This window comes from Crinia signifera, chromosome 2 (genome assembly GCF_055691185.1).
Source record: "Crinia signifera chromosome 2, ASM5569118v1, whole genome shotgun sequence".
In the NCBI taxonomy this organism is placed as follows: Eukaryota; Metazoa; Chordata; class Amphibia; order Anura; family Myobatrachidae; genus Crinia; species Crinia signifera.
The window spans coordinates 238,160,860-238,180,694 of NC_139218.1; positions in this window are offsets into that span (position 1 = coordinate 238,160,860).

Genomic DNA, 19,835 nt, shown 5'->3' on the forward strand with positions numbered 1-19,835 from the left:
ATAATAATAGAATGAAATCGGATGAATGAAAAAGTACTGACCTTCGTCTATATAAATGAAACATGGTTGCCCGAAGGAGCCATCCAGGCAACGAAGACAGCAGGAGGTATAGGAGCACAGTAATAGTCCTAGTATTGGAAAATATACTGTATCCCAATAATTTAGGAGAGATCAACTATAAATTAGATGGGTTTAGGATGGGCTGGTTCGGACTCAGGTGAAATCTCCCAGTGCTTGTAGCAATTTGTATGGGACTGTAGATTCCCTCTCCTCCACCAACGTCTGCCAAGAACTCTATACTAAGACCTAAAATACACCTACTTATTACTAACAAAATAAATTCCCCAAAACAAACCTCCCCATAACCCCCCACCCTGTATAACCTACCCCCAAGTTAGGCATACCTGGATCCCATACCCACCAACCCCTATCTCGCTAACTACACTTTCTAAATCTAACCCATTAAACTTAAATAGGTAGTAAGTTAGTGGTCTTAACCAAAACCTAGTCTGTGTTTGCCAAACTTACCAAAAAATAAAAATAATCTAACCTACCTCCTCTATCTCTCCCCCCCCCCCCCCCCCCCCAATTGAAGGATAACCATTTCATGGACTAATTGGGCAATGGACTTGTAGCATCATAGCATCGAAAGCAATATTAATGCCCTGGTTATAATTCAAGTAATGACCTTAAGCTAAAGAAGCTGGAACCCAGCTCTCCCTCAGCAAATATATATGCAGTTCGCATATAGTTGGAATAAATCCAGGATAGTCAAATATTGAACTGAGGAAACAGGAAGCTGTAATCTGGTATTGATCCATCCATAGGAACATGAAGGGGCAGTGACACAGTGGTCATTTAGTATACAAAACCAGGATCCATCTAGGTCACAGGTTCTCAAACTCGGTCCTCAGGACCCCACACAGTGCAAGTTTTCCAGGTCTCCTTACAGAATCACAAGTAAAGTAATTAGCCCCACCTGTGGTTCTTTCAAAATGTGTCAATGAGTAATGAATGCACCTGTGCACCTGCCGGGTGACCTGGAAAACGTGAACCGTGTGGGGTCCTGAGGACTGAGTTTGAGAACCTCTGATCTAGGTCATTAAATGGTGCAGTTGTAAACAACAGAATAGTCACTGTGACAGCATATTTGGAACAGGATATATAAATGCACGGTATTATAAAAAATAACAAAAGATACAAAACAGGTATAGAAGACATCTTAAATTTGTAATATCACGGAAAACATTAATCCGGCCAGCTGTCAATCCCTGAATCCTGGAAAATAGAGCGTCCACCAAAGTCATTTAGCAAAAGTCTGGATGGCACCATTTAGTAGGAGGCAAACTGTTATCAGCTTCCTGATATGCTCATCCCAAGTCAAAGGGTGTATAGGAGAACATCCAGGATATGGTAACATCATAGTCCAGGATCCCAAAATTGAAACCAGAGGTAAAGGAGGGTGCTTTATGTGAACCGAAATACTAATAGGAGAGTCCGGTATGGGGCAGCCAAAAGTTTCTATTCCGGTGAAAATCCATTTGAACATACATGGCCAGAATATAAGCACAGTGTAGCTCTCATCTGTGGTATATGATGAGGGAGGGACAGCACCCTGTGTGCCGTCTAGCTTGTCAAGGAGCCTGTTAGTAGAAGCATAGATTGCATGCAGGATTTGTGAGAAAGAAGCTTCCATGTTCACATATATATATGGAGAGAGAAAAAACGTGTTTTCTGCCAATGCAGTGATATACTCTGTCATACTATGTTTTATGCGAAAACTGTGTTATAGCGATATAACACATCTACTCTTGTGAGTGTTTTTTACCCATCAGTAAAGGATTGTTGTTTTAACCCCTTCACGACATTTGACGTATATATACGTCATGGCCGGGAAGTACTTCCCGACACATGACGTGTATATATACGTCATGACTTCAAACTGTCACTGCGTCTAGAGACGCAGTGACAGAGGGACGATGTCTGCTGTCCCTGACAGCAGACATGTCCCTGCATGCCCAGGGGGGGCTGCGATGCCGCCCCCCCGTCGGCGATCGCTGTGATTGGCTGTTCAGTGTGAACAGCCATTCACAGCGTTTTCTGTGTCACCGGCGAATAACGTTCGCCGGTGACACGGGATCGGAGGTGATTGGTGCTGTAAAGTACAGCACCAATCACCGCGGGGTGTAAGGGTGACACTGGTGTCACCCCACCTCACCCCGCCCGCCCCCAAAGGCCGTGATTGGTTCGTCGGACCGACGGACCAATCACAGCCATGGAGGGGGGTTTAAACTAACGGTGACTGCACTGCAGACGCCATTCCGGTCTGGAATAGCGTGCAGTGCGGTCACCGTGCCCAGCTGCCGCCATACACTGACCAGAACCTTGCTCAATACTTACCTGATCACTGCTTGGGATCTTGCTTCATCTTGTGACATCCTGTGCTGTGTTGTGCTGCTGCAGTGTCATCAGTGTCATCTGATAGAGCGAGAGAGATAGAGAGGCCTAGTGACAGAGAGTGCTATATTTTGTGCTGCTGCAGTGTAATAGAGTTATAGATAGAGAGATAGAGAGATAGTGACAGATTGTGCTATATATTTTTTATATAACTGACTGCTGCCCCCCCTTTTGTGCTGATCAGTATAAATTAAATGATCAGCAACTTTTTGGGGGCGCAGGTTTTTTTTTATATATATATATACCTGTCAGTGCTGCTGCTGCAGTGTCATAGAGTGAGAGATAGAGAGATAGTGACAGAGAGTGATAGAGACTGCTATATTTTGTGTCTGCTGCCCCCCTTTTTTGCACCCCCAGCAACTTTTTGGGGGTGCAGGGGTTATTTTTCATATATATAACTGTCAGTGCTGCTGCTGCAGTGTCATAGAGTGATAGATAGAGAGAGATAGTGACAGAGAGTGCTAAATTTTGTGTCTGCTGCCCCCGCCTTTTGTGCTGATCACTATATCTGAGGTGATCAGCAACTTTTTGGGGGTGCAGAGGTTTTTTTTTTATATATATACCTGTCAGTTGCTGCCAGTTGCACTGTCAGTTGCACCAAAGGTTGTGCACCTGCTGCCCCTCACTGGTAATCAGTGTCGCATCACTGATCACCTTTTTTTTTTTTGTGGGTGCTGTGGGGTCTTTTTTTAATTTTTTTTTTACACACACTGTGATTTTGTGGGTGTCCTGTGGCCACTGTGCGCTGATCAGTGACGTACATCACTGATCAGCTTTTTCGGCACAGGGTTGATCTATTTTTTTTTTTTTGATCAAATTCCTGTTGCCTTTGAGCGCTGTTCAGTGACGGACGTTACTGACCAACATCTGTGCTCAATTTTTGGCGCAGGACCTTTTTTTTTTTTTTAACCCCTTCAATTTTTTTTTTTTTAACCCTTCAATTTTTTTTTTCTGCACTACATACACACTACACACTACATACCCCCCGGGTTGAAATAAAGTTTGTACCCCCCCCTACACTATACACGTGTTGAAACATTTCACTACCAGTAACACAAAAATAAAAATGGCATCCCAAATGTCATCCCAGTCATCCAGAAGAATGTATTCAGTGGAGGAGGCATATGCCATGCTTGCCTCTGACTCTGACACAGCCAGTGAGGCAAGCGGGGAATTTGAAGGATTCGTCTTAAGCTCCTCTTCCTCCTCTGGTGACGCCCCCGTAGAGCAGCTGAGACCCCCCCCCCCAATAATTGATCTCGTATGGACCCCACCACCAGACAATTTTGAGCCCCAGGTTCCTGAGTTTTTGGCCATGCCAGGAATCCAATTTGATTCCACAGGTCTCAGAGAAATTGACTTTTTCAAATTATTTTTCTCTGATGATTTTATAAATTTAATGGTGGACCAAACTAATTTATATGCCCAGCAGTTTATTGCTCAAAACCCCACGTCATCATTTGCTAGGTGGACCCCTGTAGATGCAGTAGAGATGATGACGTTTTGGGGTCTGGTGTTTCATATGGGCATAGTAAAAAAGCCACAAATTAGGTAATATTGGAGTACAGATGTTCTGTACAGCACCCCATTTTACCGTATGGCCATGACTCGGGCTCGTTTTGAGGCAATCCATAAATTTATACATTACACCGATAATGCACAGTGCCCACCCAGAGATGATCCCACCTTTGACAGGCTATTCAAAGTCAGGCCGGTCATTGATCATTTCAGTGCCAAATTTGCAGAGCTATACATCCCTGATAAATGTATTAGTATCGACGAGTCCCTTATACATTTTAAAGGAAGGGTTAAATTCCGCCAGTACCTTCCCAGTAAGAGGGCAAGGTATGGCATAAAAATGTATAAGCTGTGTGAAAGCACCACAGGGTACACCCACAAGTTTAGGGTATATGAAGGGAAGGATTCAAGAATTGAACCGCCAGAATGCCCCCCCTCCCTCGTAGGTGTTAGTGGAAAAATTGTCTGGGATTTAATGCACCCCTTCCTGGATAAGGGTTATCACGTCTATGTGGATAACTTTTACACCAGCATCCCCCTGTTTAAGGCCCTTGGTTCAAGAGGTACAGCAGCTTGCGGTACTGTGCGCAAGAACCAAAGAGGCCTCCCCAAAACGCACATTGCCCAAGTACTAAGAAGGGGTGAAAGCAGGGGAATATGCACCGAAAATATGTTGTTGGTCAAATATAAGGACAAGAGGGATGTCCTTATACTGACAACAATTCATGGAGACAGTACCACCTCCATCCCTGTACGAGGTACCAGTACCCACACCTCAAAACCAAATTGTATCCTAGATTACAATAAGTACATGGGCGGAGTGGATCTTTCAGATCAGGTACTGAAGCCGTACAGTGCCCTGCGGAAAACAAATATCTGGTACAAGAAGCTGGCCGTGTATATCATCCAGATGGCACTGTATAACGCTTACGTGCTATTCCGTTCTACCGGCCAGAGGGGGACATTTATGCACTTTCAAGAGGAAGTCATAAAGGGCCTAATATTTGGGAACCAGCAGGCAGAGGGCCCCAGTACTTCTAGTACTGGCCCCCGTATTGTACCAGGGCAGCATTTTCCCAACGAAATCCCCTCCACTGCAAGAAAGGGCAGGACACAAAAAAGGTGCAAAGTTTGCTATAAAAAGGGAATAAGAAAGGAAACTATTTTCCACTGTGAAACTTGCCCCGACAAACCCGGCCTATGTATAAAGGAGTGTTTCAAAATATACCACACATCTATGGATTATTAGGTTCATCATTTCACCGTGCTTCGGGGGTCTTGCTAATGCCACATAGCACCCACCATTCATTCCACCAGAATCTGAGCTGCAAAATCCAAAAATCACTCCTTCCCTTCTGAGTCCTGCCATGCACCCAACTGGTATTTTTTGGTCACATGTGAGGCATTGCCGTACTCTGGAGAAATGGGGGCACAGATTTTGGGGTGCTTTGTCTCCTTCATTCCTTGTGAAAATGAAAAATTTTGAGCCAGAAGTACATTTTTGTGTAAAAAAATGTAATTTTTCATTTTCACAGCCCAGTTGTACCAAAATTGGTGAAACCCCTGGGGGTTTGAAATGTACACTATACCCCTAGATGAATTCCCTGAGGGGTGTAGTTTGCAAAATGGGGTCACTTGTGGGGGGGTTCCACTGTATTGGTAATGCAACATAGCACCCACCATTCATTCCACCAAAATCTGTGCTCCAAAATCCAAAAATCACTCCTTCCCTTCTGAGTCCTGCCATGCGCCCAACTGGTATTTTTTGGTCACATGTGAGGCATTGCCGTACTCGGGAGAAATTGGGGCACAGATTTTGGGGTGCTTTGTCTCCTTCATTCCTTGTGAAAATGAAAAATTTTGAGCCAGAACTGCATTTTTGTGTAAAAAAATGTAATTTTTCATTTTCACTGCCCAGTTGTATCAAAATTGGTGAAACCCCTGGGGGTTTGAAATGTACACTATACCCCTAGATGAATTCCCTGAGGGGTGTACTTTGCAAAATGGGGTGACTTGTGGGGGGGTTCCACTGTATTGGTGCTTTGGGAGTCTTGCTAATGCAACATAGCACCCACCATTCATTCCACCAAAATCTGTGCTGCAAAATCCAAAAATCACTCCTTCCCTTCTGAGTCCTGCCATGCGCCCAACTGGTATTTTTTGGTCACATGCGAGGCATTGCCGTACTCGGGAGAAATTGGGGCACAGACTTTGGGGTGCTTTGTCTCCTTCATTCCTTGTGAAAATGAAAAATTTTGAGCCAGAAGTACATTTTTGTGTAAAAAAATGTAATTTTTCATTTTCACAGCCCAGTTGTACCAAAATTGGTGAAACCCCTGGGGGTTTGAAATGTACACTATACCCCTAGATGAATTCCCTGAGGGGTGTACTTTGCAAAATGGGGTGACTTGTGGGGGGGTTCCACTGTATTGGTGCTTTGGAAGTCTTGCTAATGCAACATAGCACCCACCATTCATTCCACCAAAATCTGTGCTGCAAAATCCAAAAATCACTCCTTCCCTTCTGAGTCCTGCCATGCACCCAACTGGTATTTTTTGGTCACATGTGAGGCATTGCCGTACTCGGGAGAAATTGGGGCACAGATTTTGGGGTGCTTTGTCTCCTTCATTCCTTGTGAAAATGAAAAATCTTGAGCCAGAACTGCATTTTTGTGTAAAAAAATGTAATTTTTCATTTTCACTGCCCAGTTGTATCAAAATTGGTGAAACCCCTGGGGGTTTGAAATGTACACTATACCCCTAGATGAATTCCCTGAGGGGTGTACTTTGCAAAATGGGGTGACTTGTGGGGGGGTTCCACTGTATTGGTGCTTTGGGAGTCTTGCTAATGCAACATGACACCCACCATTCATTCCACCAAAATCTATGCTGCCAAATCCAAAAATCACTCCTTCCCTTCTGAGTCCTGCCATGCGCCCAACTGGTATTTTTTGGTCACATGTGAGGCATTGCCGTACTCGGGAGAAATTGGGGCACAGATTTTGGGGTGCTTTGTCTCCTTCATTCCTTGTGAAAATGAAAAATTTTGAGCCAGAACTGCATTTTTGTGCAAAAAAATGTAATTTTTCATTTTCACTGCCCAGTTGTATCAAAATTGGTGAAACCCCTGGGGGTTTGAAATGTACACTATACCCCTAGATGAATTCCCTGAGGGGTGTACTTTGCAAAATGGGGTGACTTGTGGGGGGTTCCACCCTATTGGTGCAACATAGCACCCACCATTCATTCCACCAAAATCTGTGCTGCAAAATCCAAAAATCACTCCTTCCCTTCTGAGTCCTGCCATGCACCCAACTGGTATTTTTTGGTCACATGTGAGGCATTGCCGTACTCGGGAGAAATTGGGGCACAGATTTTGGGGTGCTTTGTCTCCTTCATTCCTTGTGAAAATGAAAAATCTTGAGCCAGAACTGCATGTTTGTGTAAAAAAATGTAATTTTCCATTTTCACATCCCAGTTGTACCAAAATTGGTGAAACCCCTGGGGGTTTGAAATGTACACTATACCCCTAGATGAATTCCCTGAGGGGTGTAGATTGCAAAATGGGGTGACTTGTGGGGGAGGTTCCTAACTTTTAGCACTTATGGTGCCTAGAAACCTACATGGTGCCTAAAAAAAAATCTCATAAAAAGGAGGCTCCAAAATCAAGTAGGTGCTCCTTCTATTATGAATCCTGTGGTTTGGTCAACGTGCACACTAGGGCCACATATAGGATATTTTTGAAAACAAAAGAATTGGGGGAATCAATTTTTAGTCACATTTCTCTAGTAAAATCTACTGTATTCGTTAGAAAAATGTATTAAAATTGAAACTCTGCAAAAAAAAAGACATTTTGAAATTTCACCTTCACTTTGTTTTAATTCCTGTGAAACACCTAAAGGGTTAACAAACTTCCAAAATGCTGTTTTGAATACTGTGAGGGGTGCAATTTTTGAAATGGCATCATTTATGGGGGTGTCTCACATACAAGTCCCTCAAAGTCACATCAGAACTGAACTGGTCCCTAAAAAAATCAGTGTTTGAAATTTTCTTGAAAATTTGAGAATTTGCTAGTCATATTTGAAGCCTCCTAGTGTCCAAAAAAATGAAAAGGAGGTTGAAATAATGATTGCAACATAAAGTAGACATATGGTCTTTGTTAGTTATTAACTATTTTGAGTGGTATGATTATTTGTCTCACAAGCAGAAAATGTGACATTTTGCATATTGCTAAATTTTCCATTTTTTCACGATATTTTGGTATTTTTCACAAAAAAACACAGACTGTATCGACAAAAATTTACCACTAACTTGAAGTACAATGTGTCACGAGAAAACAATCTCAAAATCACTGGGATAAGTAAAAGCAAAAAAAAGTTATCCCCACTTAAGTGAGACATGTCAGATTTGAAAAAAAGGGCTCTGTCATGAAGGCACAAACTGGCTCTGTCATGAAGGGGTTAAAATCTAAAATACTACACTATGGTGCGCCTCCTTTCTTTCTACTTTTCTATGCATACAGCTTGGGCTAGTTGGAAGAGCCCTTTGTAAGGAGAGCAGCACAAGCCTGAAATAAATATCTCCTGGATGATATTTGTGATCTACAGACGATCAGCGCTTTAAGGATACTCTTTGTTGCAGATTGTGGACTTCCTAAAATCCTGTAGCAGCGATTGTATGTAGAAAGATTATTTATTGATTGAATTTTTATTACTATTACTGTTGTTATTTATTTTCTGCAGTTCTTAAGTGTATATAGCAGTAATGTCACGTTCTGAATATAGAACAAAGCGGAATGATGAATGTCATAGGATTTTTAATGATTGCTTGAAAAAAAACCCAAGGGGGGACGGTGAAAATCACAAATGAGGACATGGATATTGAATCCATTTGTGATTATCAGGAAAAACTCCTAATTAAAGAAATGAGATTAAGTTGGGAGGTCACTTCTATAGAAAATTATTTAGAAGTAGGACGGATCCCGAGGGGTCTTAGGATTCATAAAAACCCCACCTTTGGCAATGAAAGAGCAGAATTTAAGGAAAAACTGGTTTAATATTTTGGATAATTGCTCAAAGGAGCTTATGAAATTAATAGTCCTTGAAAGAAAAAGGGAACTTACTGAATTGGATAATGAAATGAGTGCATTGTTGGTAAAAATAGAACCAATGAAAAATCTGGAAGATTATAGAGAGATTAAATAATCAATTGATATTAAAGTGGACAAATTAGAGAAGGATATAATAGAGACAAAAGTCTCAAAATGTAAAAGAGATCTAATGGATTATAAGAATGATAAAGTAAGAAATTGGTCAAATTATAGAGAGAGAGTGAGAAATGGTGAAAATAATTCATGGAAACAGGTACCGTATAGAAGGAACTATAGAAGAGAGGAGAATAGAGAGAGAGAAGGTAGATTTGAAATACCCCTGTCAAATAGATATGAAAAAATAGAATCCCCACAGGTTCAAAAAAACGAGAGACAGAGAAATTTCTCCAACAAAGAAAAATTCCCAAAAAGAAGTTTCAGAACAAATTGGAGGGACACCCAACAGGAGAGCCCCTGCCCACAAAAAAGAAAAAAAGAGGTACACGACGGGGAAAGAGAGGAGGAAAACGGAAAAAGGTGGAGAGGGGGGAACAATCGATAAATCACGGTATTTTCAATTTGTCTAATTATAATCTTAAAAAAGAAGATATACCGTATTTATCGGTGTATAACACGCACTTTTTTCCCCCTGAAAATAGGGGGAAAAGATGGGTGCGTGTTATACGCCGATATGCGTGCTATACGGCGGTAATTTCACCCGGCGGGTACCTGTAATGCCTGTAATGCCGGGTGTTGCTGTTATGCGCGTTGCTGTCATCCACGGGACGCCTACTAATCACGCGTTCTCTGCTGCTGCTGCTGCTGCTCAGCGTCGGGTCCTCGCAGCAGCAGCACGCTTAAAACTCCTCCCTGTCATCCACGGGGCGCCTACTAATCGCGTGTTCTCTGCTGCTGCTGCTGCTCACCGTCGGGTCCTCGCAGCAGCAGCACACTTAAAACTCCTCCCTGCACAGTGACTCCTTCCTCCCTGGCTACAGCAGCGTCATCAGCCTTCCCAAGCGCTGGCTGTAGCCTGGAGGAGGAGAAGGATTTCTGTGCTAACTGTGCTGCCCTGCTTCTGTTATTCAAGGTGGATTTTTTTTTTTCTTTTACAGATAATCAATTATGTTAATAAACACTGTAATAAAGTTTTTATTTAGAAATCCCCTCTTAAAATGAAGGTGCGTGTTATACGCCGGTGCGTGTTATACGCCGATAAATACGGTAAATCTTTTAAAAAGAGGACTAAATTTCGCACCTAGTGAAGGTCCCAAGGACTTCGACTTATTTATTGACGCTAATAAATTTATACGAAACATGACACTGAAGCGCCATTTTTTAAAATCAACTAAAACAATAGATAATGTAGAACCTCTAGAAGGTGAGAATATGTCCTTGACAAAATTGAAGAAAAAATCATCTTTTTATCCCACCGAATCAAGGGGCAATTATGTCGATGCATTTTTTGATTTAATAAAAAAAGATCTCAGTGATCTGGGACAAAAGCCAAAAAATAAAACAAAAAATTTGAGTAATTTTGAAATAAAAGCAATGAAAGACCTAGATAAAAATGAATCCATAATTATAAAAAACGCAGACAAAGGTGGAGGAGTTGTTGTGTTAAATAAAGATGATTATTTAAAAGAAGCTTGGCGAATTTTAGGTGATGAAAAAACATATGAGAAGGTAAAGACAGACCTAACAGAAAAAATGGTTTCTGAAATTAATACTGTGCTCAGAAAAGGATATAGAGATGGTTGTATTTCTGAAAATGAACTGAATTACTTGCTGGTTGATTCACCTAGAATGCCAATTTTCTACTATCTACCGAAATTGCATAAGACATTAATTAACCCCCCAGGTCGCCCTATAATATCAGGGATCGGCTCTGCCACCTCAAAACTCTCAGAATTTGTGGACCTGTGTATAAAGGATTATGTTACAACATTAGACACTTATATAAAGGATTCGACACAAATTCTGAAAATCCTTGATGAGACTAGGTGGGATCCATCTTTCAGCTGGTGTACAATAGATATAGAGGCATTGTACACCAGCATTCCTCATGAAAAGGGATTAAGCGCAGTCAATGAGTTTCTTCTTAAAGACAGTAGTTTGAAACAGGAAAAAAGGGAATTTATTGTTGATTGTATGCGTTACATATTGAAAAATAACTTCTTTAGGTTTCAGGAGCAATACTTGGTGCAGAGGTGCGGCACAGCAATGGGCACGCCCTTTGCGCCAAGTTTTGCCTGCCTGTACCTGGGAATTTGGGAGCATAAATTTATCTTCAATACTCTGACAAACCCATTCTTACATCATATAAAAATGTTTAAAAGATACATCGATGATGTGCTAATAATTTGGGGGGGGGACCCCAATTGAATTTGGTGATTTTGTTAAGTTCCTGCATGAAAATGACATGAATTTAAGGTTTACGTCAAACTTTCAAAAAGAGAAAATAGAATTTCTTGATCTAGTCCTTGACACCTCAAAATGTGATTCTGATAATAAACAGATTAATACGTACACATATATTAAAAGTGTTGACAGTAACAGCTATGTCCACTTCGAGAGCTGTCATCTGGACAAATGGAAGACAAACATACCATTCTCTCAATTTGTTAGATTAAGGCGTAATTGCCAAGAAGACACAAAGTTTTTTGAGCAAAGTGAGATATATGGTAAAAGATTCAAGGAAAAGAAATATCCAGAAAAATTTATTAAAGACAGCGTAGCTAGAGCTAATAATATTCCAAGAAAAGAGTTACTAAAATATAAAAAAAGGGAACCCTTATTCTCAAACAATGATTTTTTTTGTACCCTTTGTAACCAAATATAATGATAAAAGCGGTGAAATTAAAAGGATTCTTAAGAAGCATTGGGGCATTCTGTCTCTTGATCCGATCCTTGGGAAGGTAATACCATCACAACCCCAAGTGATCTTCAAAAGAGCCCAAACATTAAAATCACGACTAGCACCAAGTTTCCTTCCAGTAGCTACCAATGATGCCACATGGTTGGGATCATCAAAAGGATTTTTTCCATGCTCCAGATGCTCAGTATGCCAATTTGCCAGCAAGGAAAGACTCACTTTCAAAAACCAAACTGATAATAAGAGCTATCAAATTAAAAGTTTGATGAATTGTCAGACCTGTAGCGTAATATACATGTTAGAATGTGAATGTGGAGCCAAATATGTTGGTAAGACCAAGCGAAATCTAAAACTACGTGTCTTAGAACATAAAAGAAGTATTGTAAATAAAGATCCAAATTCAAGCGTTGCACGCCATTTCTTGAATTGTCAAAAATCCAGCTTAAAAAACTTTTCCTTTAAAGGAATTGAACATGTTAAACTCGATGAGAGAAAGGGAAGTCTCCAAATTAAATTAGCAAAAAGGGAGACCTGGTGGATACACCAGTTAGGTACAATGGGCCAAGGAGGCTTAAATGAAAACTGTGACATTGTACCCTTTTTGTAGAGGTCGGAATGATGGACCCCAACCGATGGTGATAGGTATCTGGATGAGGGGGATCAGTAGTTGTTGGATGGAAACATCCCTACTGGTTCCTAATTAACTCATCTTTGATGCCGTTACCAAAAGGTGTCCTTTCATGATCGACCTTATAGTTGAAGATTATTAAATAATTAGGAATGTACAATATGAATAACTGCATCTTCCCTTTTTTCCATAGATTCATATCTCTTTCTCTTTTTGTCCTCTAAGTATATATATATTTTTCTTTTTTTGTTCTTATATTTATATTCCATTATAATTTATCTCTTTTTTGCACCTTTTTGCACATTTTTGTGTATAATGTATGTATGCATATGTAATTATATATATTTTGTATTTTTTATCTATATTTGCAATCATGTAATTACCAATTTAAGTATACCTCTAGAAAAAGAAACCAGTTTTCATGATAAAGAAATTATGTCAATATACCTTTAAGACAGACATTGAACCACTATTGTATTATTGCTAGATGAATTAACGTGACATATGAAATTGTATAAATTGTTCGTTATTTTTGTATTTTATATGTGCTATTTTATGAAATTTTGTATATGTAATGATTAATGTATATTATATGTATTGGTGCTATAGCTAAATAGCTCAAGGGTGCTGCCTAATTGAAATGCCGTGCTAGATAGAAATAAATAGTATATATCTGAGTTTTCGTTTTTAAAATGGCCGCCATGTGAACTGGGGATAAAATCGCCCAAAAAATGGCCGCCGTAACTACTATTAGATATACCATCTCAACTGAATAATCACTGTGATCAGTATGTCTAGCCTCTAGTGAGGAAAAAACTCGGGTACTTGTTTCCTAGCACGGCCACCCCGATTTACATCGGGGTGGTCGTGTCGGAAAAATCGGGTCGATCGCATCGCATGCGATTTGGTCGCATGCGATGCGATCGACGCGACCGACCGATTTTCGACCCGATTTTTTTATTGAATGAAATGTAAATCGGGTCCCTGGGACCCGATTTTACATTGGATTCAATGTAAAATATTCCCAACCCCCCCAAATTTAATGCTGTAAACCCCACCCCACGATAGACGCCAACCCGAAGCGTGGCGAGCGCAGCGAGCCCGCGAGGGGCGGCGGTGCGCGTCCTCCGACCTTTTCATTCCCCTACTATCCACGTCGGCGTGGAGTTGAGAATAGAATAGTGTGGCGAGCGCAGCGAGGGGACGCGTATACCTGTGAAGTTATACGCGTCCCCTCGCGGGGCTCGCTGCGCTCGCCACGCTTCGGGCTCGGTGGCTCGCTGCGCTCGCCACACTATTCTATTCTCAACTCCACGCCGACGTGGATAGTAGGGGAATGAAAAGGTCGGAGGACGCGCACCGCCGCCCCTCGCGGGCTCGCTGCGCACGCCACGCTTCGGGTTGGCGTCTATCGTGGGGTGACGACGGGGACATCTATAATGTGAAATGGGTCATATTGGCCCATTTCACATTTTTCACATTTTCTCAAGATTTCAATGTTAAAAAATATTTTAACATTGAAGCCTATGGAAAAATCGGGGGGCATCGCGTCGGGACCAATGTTAATGGTCCCGACCGACGCGATGCCCCCGATATTTTACCTTTCCCGACACGATTTCAATGTTAAAATATTTTTTAACATTGAAGCCTATGGGGAAATCGGGGGCATCGCGTCGGTCGCGTCGGGACCAATGTTAATGGTCCCGACCGACGCGATGCCCCCGATATTGTGTCCTAGCCGGCAAAATGGACCTGATTTCAAAGGAAATCGGGTCCATCGTATGGATCGTGTACCTTAACTTAAAGGTACACGATCCATAAGATTGTGGCCGTGCTAGGAAACAAGTACCAAAACTCGGCACTCCCATAAGGCAGCGCTCGTAATGACGCGATGTTAACAAGCACCAATCAACACTGCTATAAATATGCATGAAGTCCGTGACTTAAACACACCCACTGACGAAGTCCCTATAGGACGAAACGCGTTTGGGCGGAGCTGAGAGGACGCTTGCTGTGACGCGGTGACGCTGTGACGCAGCGAGGTCCAGGAGCCAAACTGGAGAGAGAAAAAACGTGTTTTCTGCCAATGCGGTGATATACTCTGTCATACTATGTTTTATGCGAAAACTGTGTTATAGCGATATAACACATCTACTCTTGTGAGTGTTTTTTACCCATCAGTAAAGGATTGTTGTTTTAAAATCTAAAATACTACACTATGGTGCGCCTCCTTTCTTTCTACTTTTCTATGCATACAGCTTGGGCTAGTTGGAAGAGCCCTTTGTAAGGAGAGCAGCACAAGCCTGAAATAAATATCTCCTGGATGATATTTGTGATCTACAGACGATCAGCGCTTTAAGGATACTCTTTGTTGCATATATATATATATATATATATATATATATATATATATATATATATATATATATATATAATACGGTTGGCTGGAATATATAAGTAGAAAAAAAATGCAGAGTAAGATCTCAGGACCCAGTCACAGCCAGCAATCACTAGCAGAACACAGGCTACAGACTGTCAGCAGGGCTCACTATACATATATTATATGCATGGAGCAGAGCTGTCCATATATACATGTAAATTGCTGTCCAGGACAGTATACCCTCCAAGATGGCCACCGCTCAATTAGGCCACACCCCTTCACCTTTGAACATGGATGCCAGCAGCCCTCAGCGGAGGAGGATGAATAAACACTCCCCCACCATATACCGCTACAGCGGGGAGACAGGGCGTGTGGCAGGCCGAGATCGCTGAGCCGGGATCCTGCAGGCGGGCGCCGGAGGTCACCAGGGAGGTAGAGATTGCCGAGCCGCTATAATAAATCTACCCCACAATTCCAGGCACATTACAACTTCCCTTGTTGTAAGGTGAACCTTTTATAGAGAAAAATTGGGACATGCATCTTTTATCTTACACCCTCCTACTGCTAGATTTCAGTCAGAGACCTGAATAAATATCATTGACGTTTGCTACCTGTGCAAGGCATTGGAAAGTGCTGTTCAAGATTTCTGTGAGCTAAGGACTGCTTACTATATATACTGTATTGCAGGGGTGGCCGGACTTTTGTAACATGGGATCTACCTTTTGTACACTTACCAGTGATCTACCTGCATCTCCCCCTGTGCAAAATATTCCGCTCCCAGTGCAATATGCACCTTAAATATTATGATACACAGAATATTCCAAAATTCACATTACAGTATGCCACATGGAATGAGGCAACATTCACATTGTGCCACACAGCATGAGCAAAAATTAACATTCTGCCAAACTGTACGAGATAAAATTCATTATGCCACAGAGCATGTGCCCAAATTCACATATTACAACATGGAATGCGCCAAAATTAAGATTTTGCCACATGCAATGAGCCGAATTCCACGTTATGCCACACAGAATTACGCAAAATTCTGTTAAACGGTGGGAGGGGGTCACAAGTGTAACTTCATCCAAGTTGCTGTCTATGATGGAATTTTGTGCTCCCTTAAAAAAATATAGATCTATAGATACACGCACACTTTTAAGGGAGACACAAAACTTCACCACAGGCAACAACTGGGATAACATACACTTGTGAAGAGACCCCCTCCCCCTCACATTGCATAACAGCATATAGAACCCCCCCCCCATGCAGTAAATGACCCCACTTTAAAATCTTACTGTAAAATAGTCTGTCTGGAATGATCCCTGCTGCTTGGGTGCAGATTTTTTGCGTGCCTCTGCCGCTGAGCCTCCCCGCTGTCACTGAGTACTCCTGCCCCCGGCAATCCTTCAGCAGAAACTTGAATAGCACACTATTGGCATTTGATCGCGATCGACCGGTAGATCGTAATCGACTGTTTGGCCACCACTGCTATATTGTTTATCACAGCTGTCGGTACTTATGTAATATCTGGGCTCCCATTTTTCTTATGAGACCGTGTCCCCTTGCGGGGCTCGCTGTGCTCGCCACGCTTCGGGCATGGTAGCTCGCTGTGCTCGCCACACTATGTAAAATCAACTCCATGCGTAGTTGGATAGTAGGGGTATGAAAAAATGGGGTGCATTTAACATGGGAGCCCAGATAATACATAAGTACCCAGCTGTCTTAATAAAGTGTATATTGGGTGATGATGATTCAAATATTGGAATTTCTTCTGTGGACATCCTCATTCTGTATAGGCTTTCCTCTTGGGGGTGGTAGGGGATAACAAGTTATCAAAGGTGGGGGGCGCAAATGATGAGTTGCCTTATCAAAGCTGCTGTGTACTAAAAAGGGTGGTCAAACCCGTAAAGGTGGACAGGACAAATGGATGGTGTACACTGCGCTAGTGAATGAATATTACAGTTACATTCATAGATAGGTGCCAATATTAATCAACAAAATCAAGTTATTAATACATAATAAAAAATGTAGATAAAAACTGAATGGACGTGAATAACAAGACTAAGTGGCATTGAGTGCTCAAATATATGGAGCTTCTGGGAGGGAATGACACCTTGAAAAAGCCTTTTCTACAGGCGAAACGCTTTGGTGGAGGAGAGGGAATCTACAGTCCCATACAAATTGCTACAAGCACTGGGAGATTTCACCTGAGTCCGAACCAGCCCATCCTAAACCCATCTTGTCCTTTCCCCAAGTTTTGGAGAGTTTGTCCTGAGTCCACTGTGCCAGCCTTACCATCTGGCTGGGGAGTGCTACCCCCTAAAGACATCACCATCCTACTAGGAACAGGACCCCCCATTGAACGGGACTACAACCAGGACATCCTTAAAGGCACCATAGGAACGGATCTCATCCTTTACTCCCTAAAGAAATACGGTACCGTAGGGACTGATCATTAACTGTCATTCCCTCCCATAGGCTTTCCTATATTCTACTTGTAGAGTGGGAATTTAATTGGTTACATAGAGTACCTCTCCTTTTCTAGGTTGATAGCAACTGTTTCAGTACTGTACATAAGTCATATTTCTGTAGTGGTAGGTATAACATTGTAACGTTTTCTACTTTTAATTGTCACTTGCTCCTGAGGAAGCCGAAGGTGTATATTCCGGGGAAACGTGTTGAGCTTTTATATTTGTTGACTCCATCCATCCACCTGCTGTGACCTGTCCATCATCCCTCTGACGTCCCCCACAATATTTGAATACAAATCGTTTTTGGGTTATCTGCATTATCCCTAATTATTCCAGGAAAGAGGAAGACCGTCAAATGGGAACCTTGAGCCCTTGAAAATATAGGGCAATCCAGGACTTTTGAGCCACATATTCTGGACAAACATCCTACCAGAAGAAAACGGATGGTAATTTATCCACCTCACTTGTCAGCCTTGTCTATTAACAAAATCTTATTATGCAAAAGTATTCCTGTGATATTATTTTTAAGAAGTGCACAATTACTTTTTTAAATGTCAAAACGATGCACTTATTTAATTTTTATCTTTATTTTTATTTTTTAATAAAAATGTGTTTAAATGTACTTAGAGAACCTTGTTGTCTAATAATTGGGACAGCCAGCGCTGGCACTCACCCTTTTTCTTTAACCTATTAGGGTTTGACAACCCTGTGCCAGCAGCTGTAGTTTGCACACCACTCACCACCTATTTACCACTGAATGTGTGTTGTTTGTGATAGTTTGTGTCTTTGAATCATGCTCCTGTTTAGGCACAGTAATACACCTACTGTGTGAATAACATGCATAAGGGGTGTAGATTTATATTGGGGGATACCAAATAACCACCTTTCTCTGAGTGACCAGAATCTTAAGGCCCCCATACATTAGGCTGACTTGTCCTAAGGACAAGTCAGACCTGATTTCCCTGGTAGCTCCCCTGGAGGTCTCACACGTGATGAGGCAATTGAATTTATCACATGTAAAATCCATAGAACTTTAGGTGTAGAGAGCCAGGCAGGGGGATGCCAAGGGAGCCGGGATTCGGACAGAGGGAGTCAGGATCTCGGAGTCCCTGCATCGGTTCCACACATCGTAGGTGCTTAAAAGCACCCATGATGTGCTGCTGATGGCTGCACATAACATTTATCTGATGTGCAGCACGTATGATTTCTGGATCCAATGCGCAGGGGGCCGACTTTTAAGGCCCGATCCACAGGAATCTAGTGAAATCAGGCCCAAATCGCATAGTGTATGGGTAGCCTTTAGTTTCAGCACTGATGTAATGGCGATTTTATCAAAAGTCACATAACTGTCAGAAGTGTATCTGATATGCCATCGGGTTTATTACATAATGGTCATATGGCCCTGTATAGGGGGGCCCAGAGATTTGTTGCCGGCCCTGCCTTCCCTACCCTTAATCATGTTCTACCTGGCATGTTTGAGGTAGTTCAGGCATTTCTGCAGAAGTTTACTAGCATGCTAGTACGTGCGTGCGTGCGTGCGTGCGTGTGTGCGTGCATGCGTGCGTGCCTCTCTGACACTGGCAATGGCTTTTCTTTTGCTGTAATATAAAAAGCTTTGAGATTACATTTAATCTTTTTTTCCACACAACATACTACTAAGCTTATATTATCAGACAGATGTTAAAGTACTTTGATTCATATATTACATATGTTTTGTAAATATTGATATACAGTATAACTGGTTTTGTAAGACCTACATCAAAGAAATAAATTAGATTCACTTAAAAATAAAAAATGCGCTTAAAAATAAAAAAATAAAACTGAAATCCATTTCTTTCAAAGAGCAAACCTCCTTCAGTGATGTCTTGTAAAGCTTCTGCGATCTAGTTGTGTCCTTGTTTTCCAACATCAAGTAACATAAAATGAGATTGAACAGCCAGTTGTCATTGGTTTTATATGCCAGTGAAATTACAGTAACACATTTTGACTCGGTTTGAAATGAGAAATCTTCCATGTGTCAGCCGTGGGAATTTAGGTTAGTGTAGTAGCGCTGGGATTTAGTCAGTCAGCTGTTCTACTATAAGCACTACTAGCGTTAACAATACAAGATGCTTAATAGGCTAGACGCTTTAGATTTGTGATGTATTGTAAATACTTTAATATCTGGGCCGTCAAAAATATATCATTCTAGTTATTGTATATCTTCATTTTTCTTCAATAGCGTATCATCTTTCTCCAGTTAACTATAATCAATTCCAGATGTTCTAAATAAAACAACAGGCTGTGTTGCATATTCTTCAGTTATTTCTAGAATATCTATGCACACGTCCCAAAATCACAAGACCGTACTAAAGATGCTTCTTAAATCATATCTGCTTTTGTCTGATATATTGCATTTTAAAAGCCTTTGTCGTT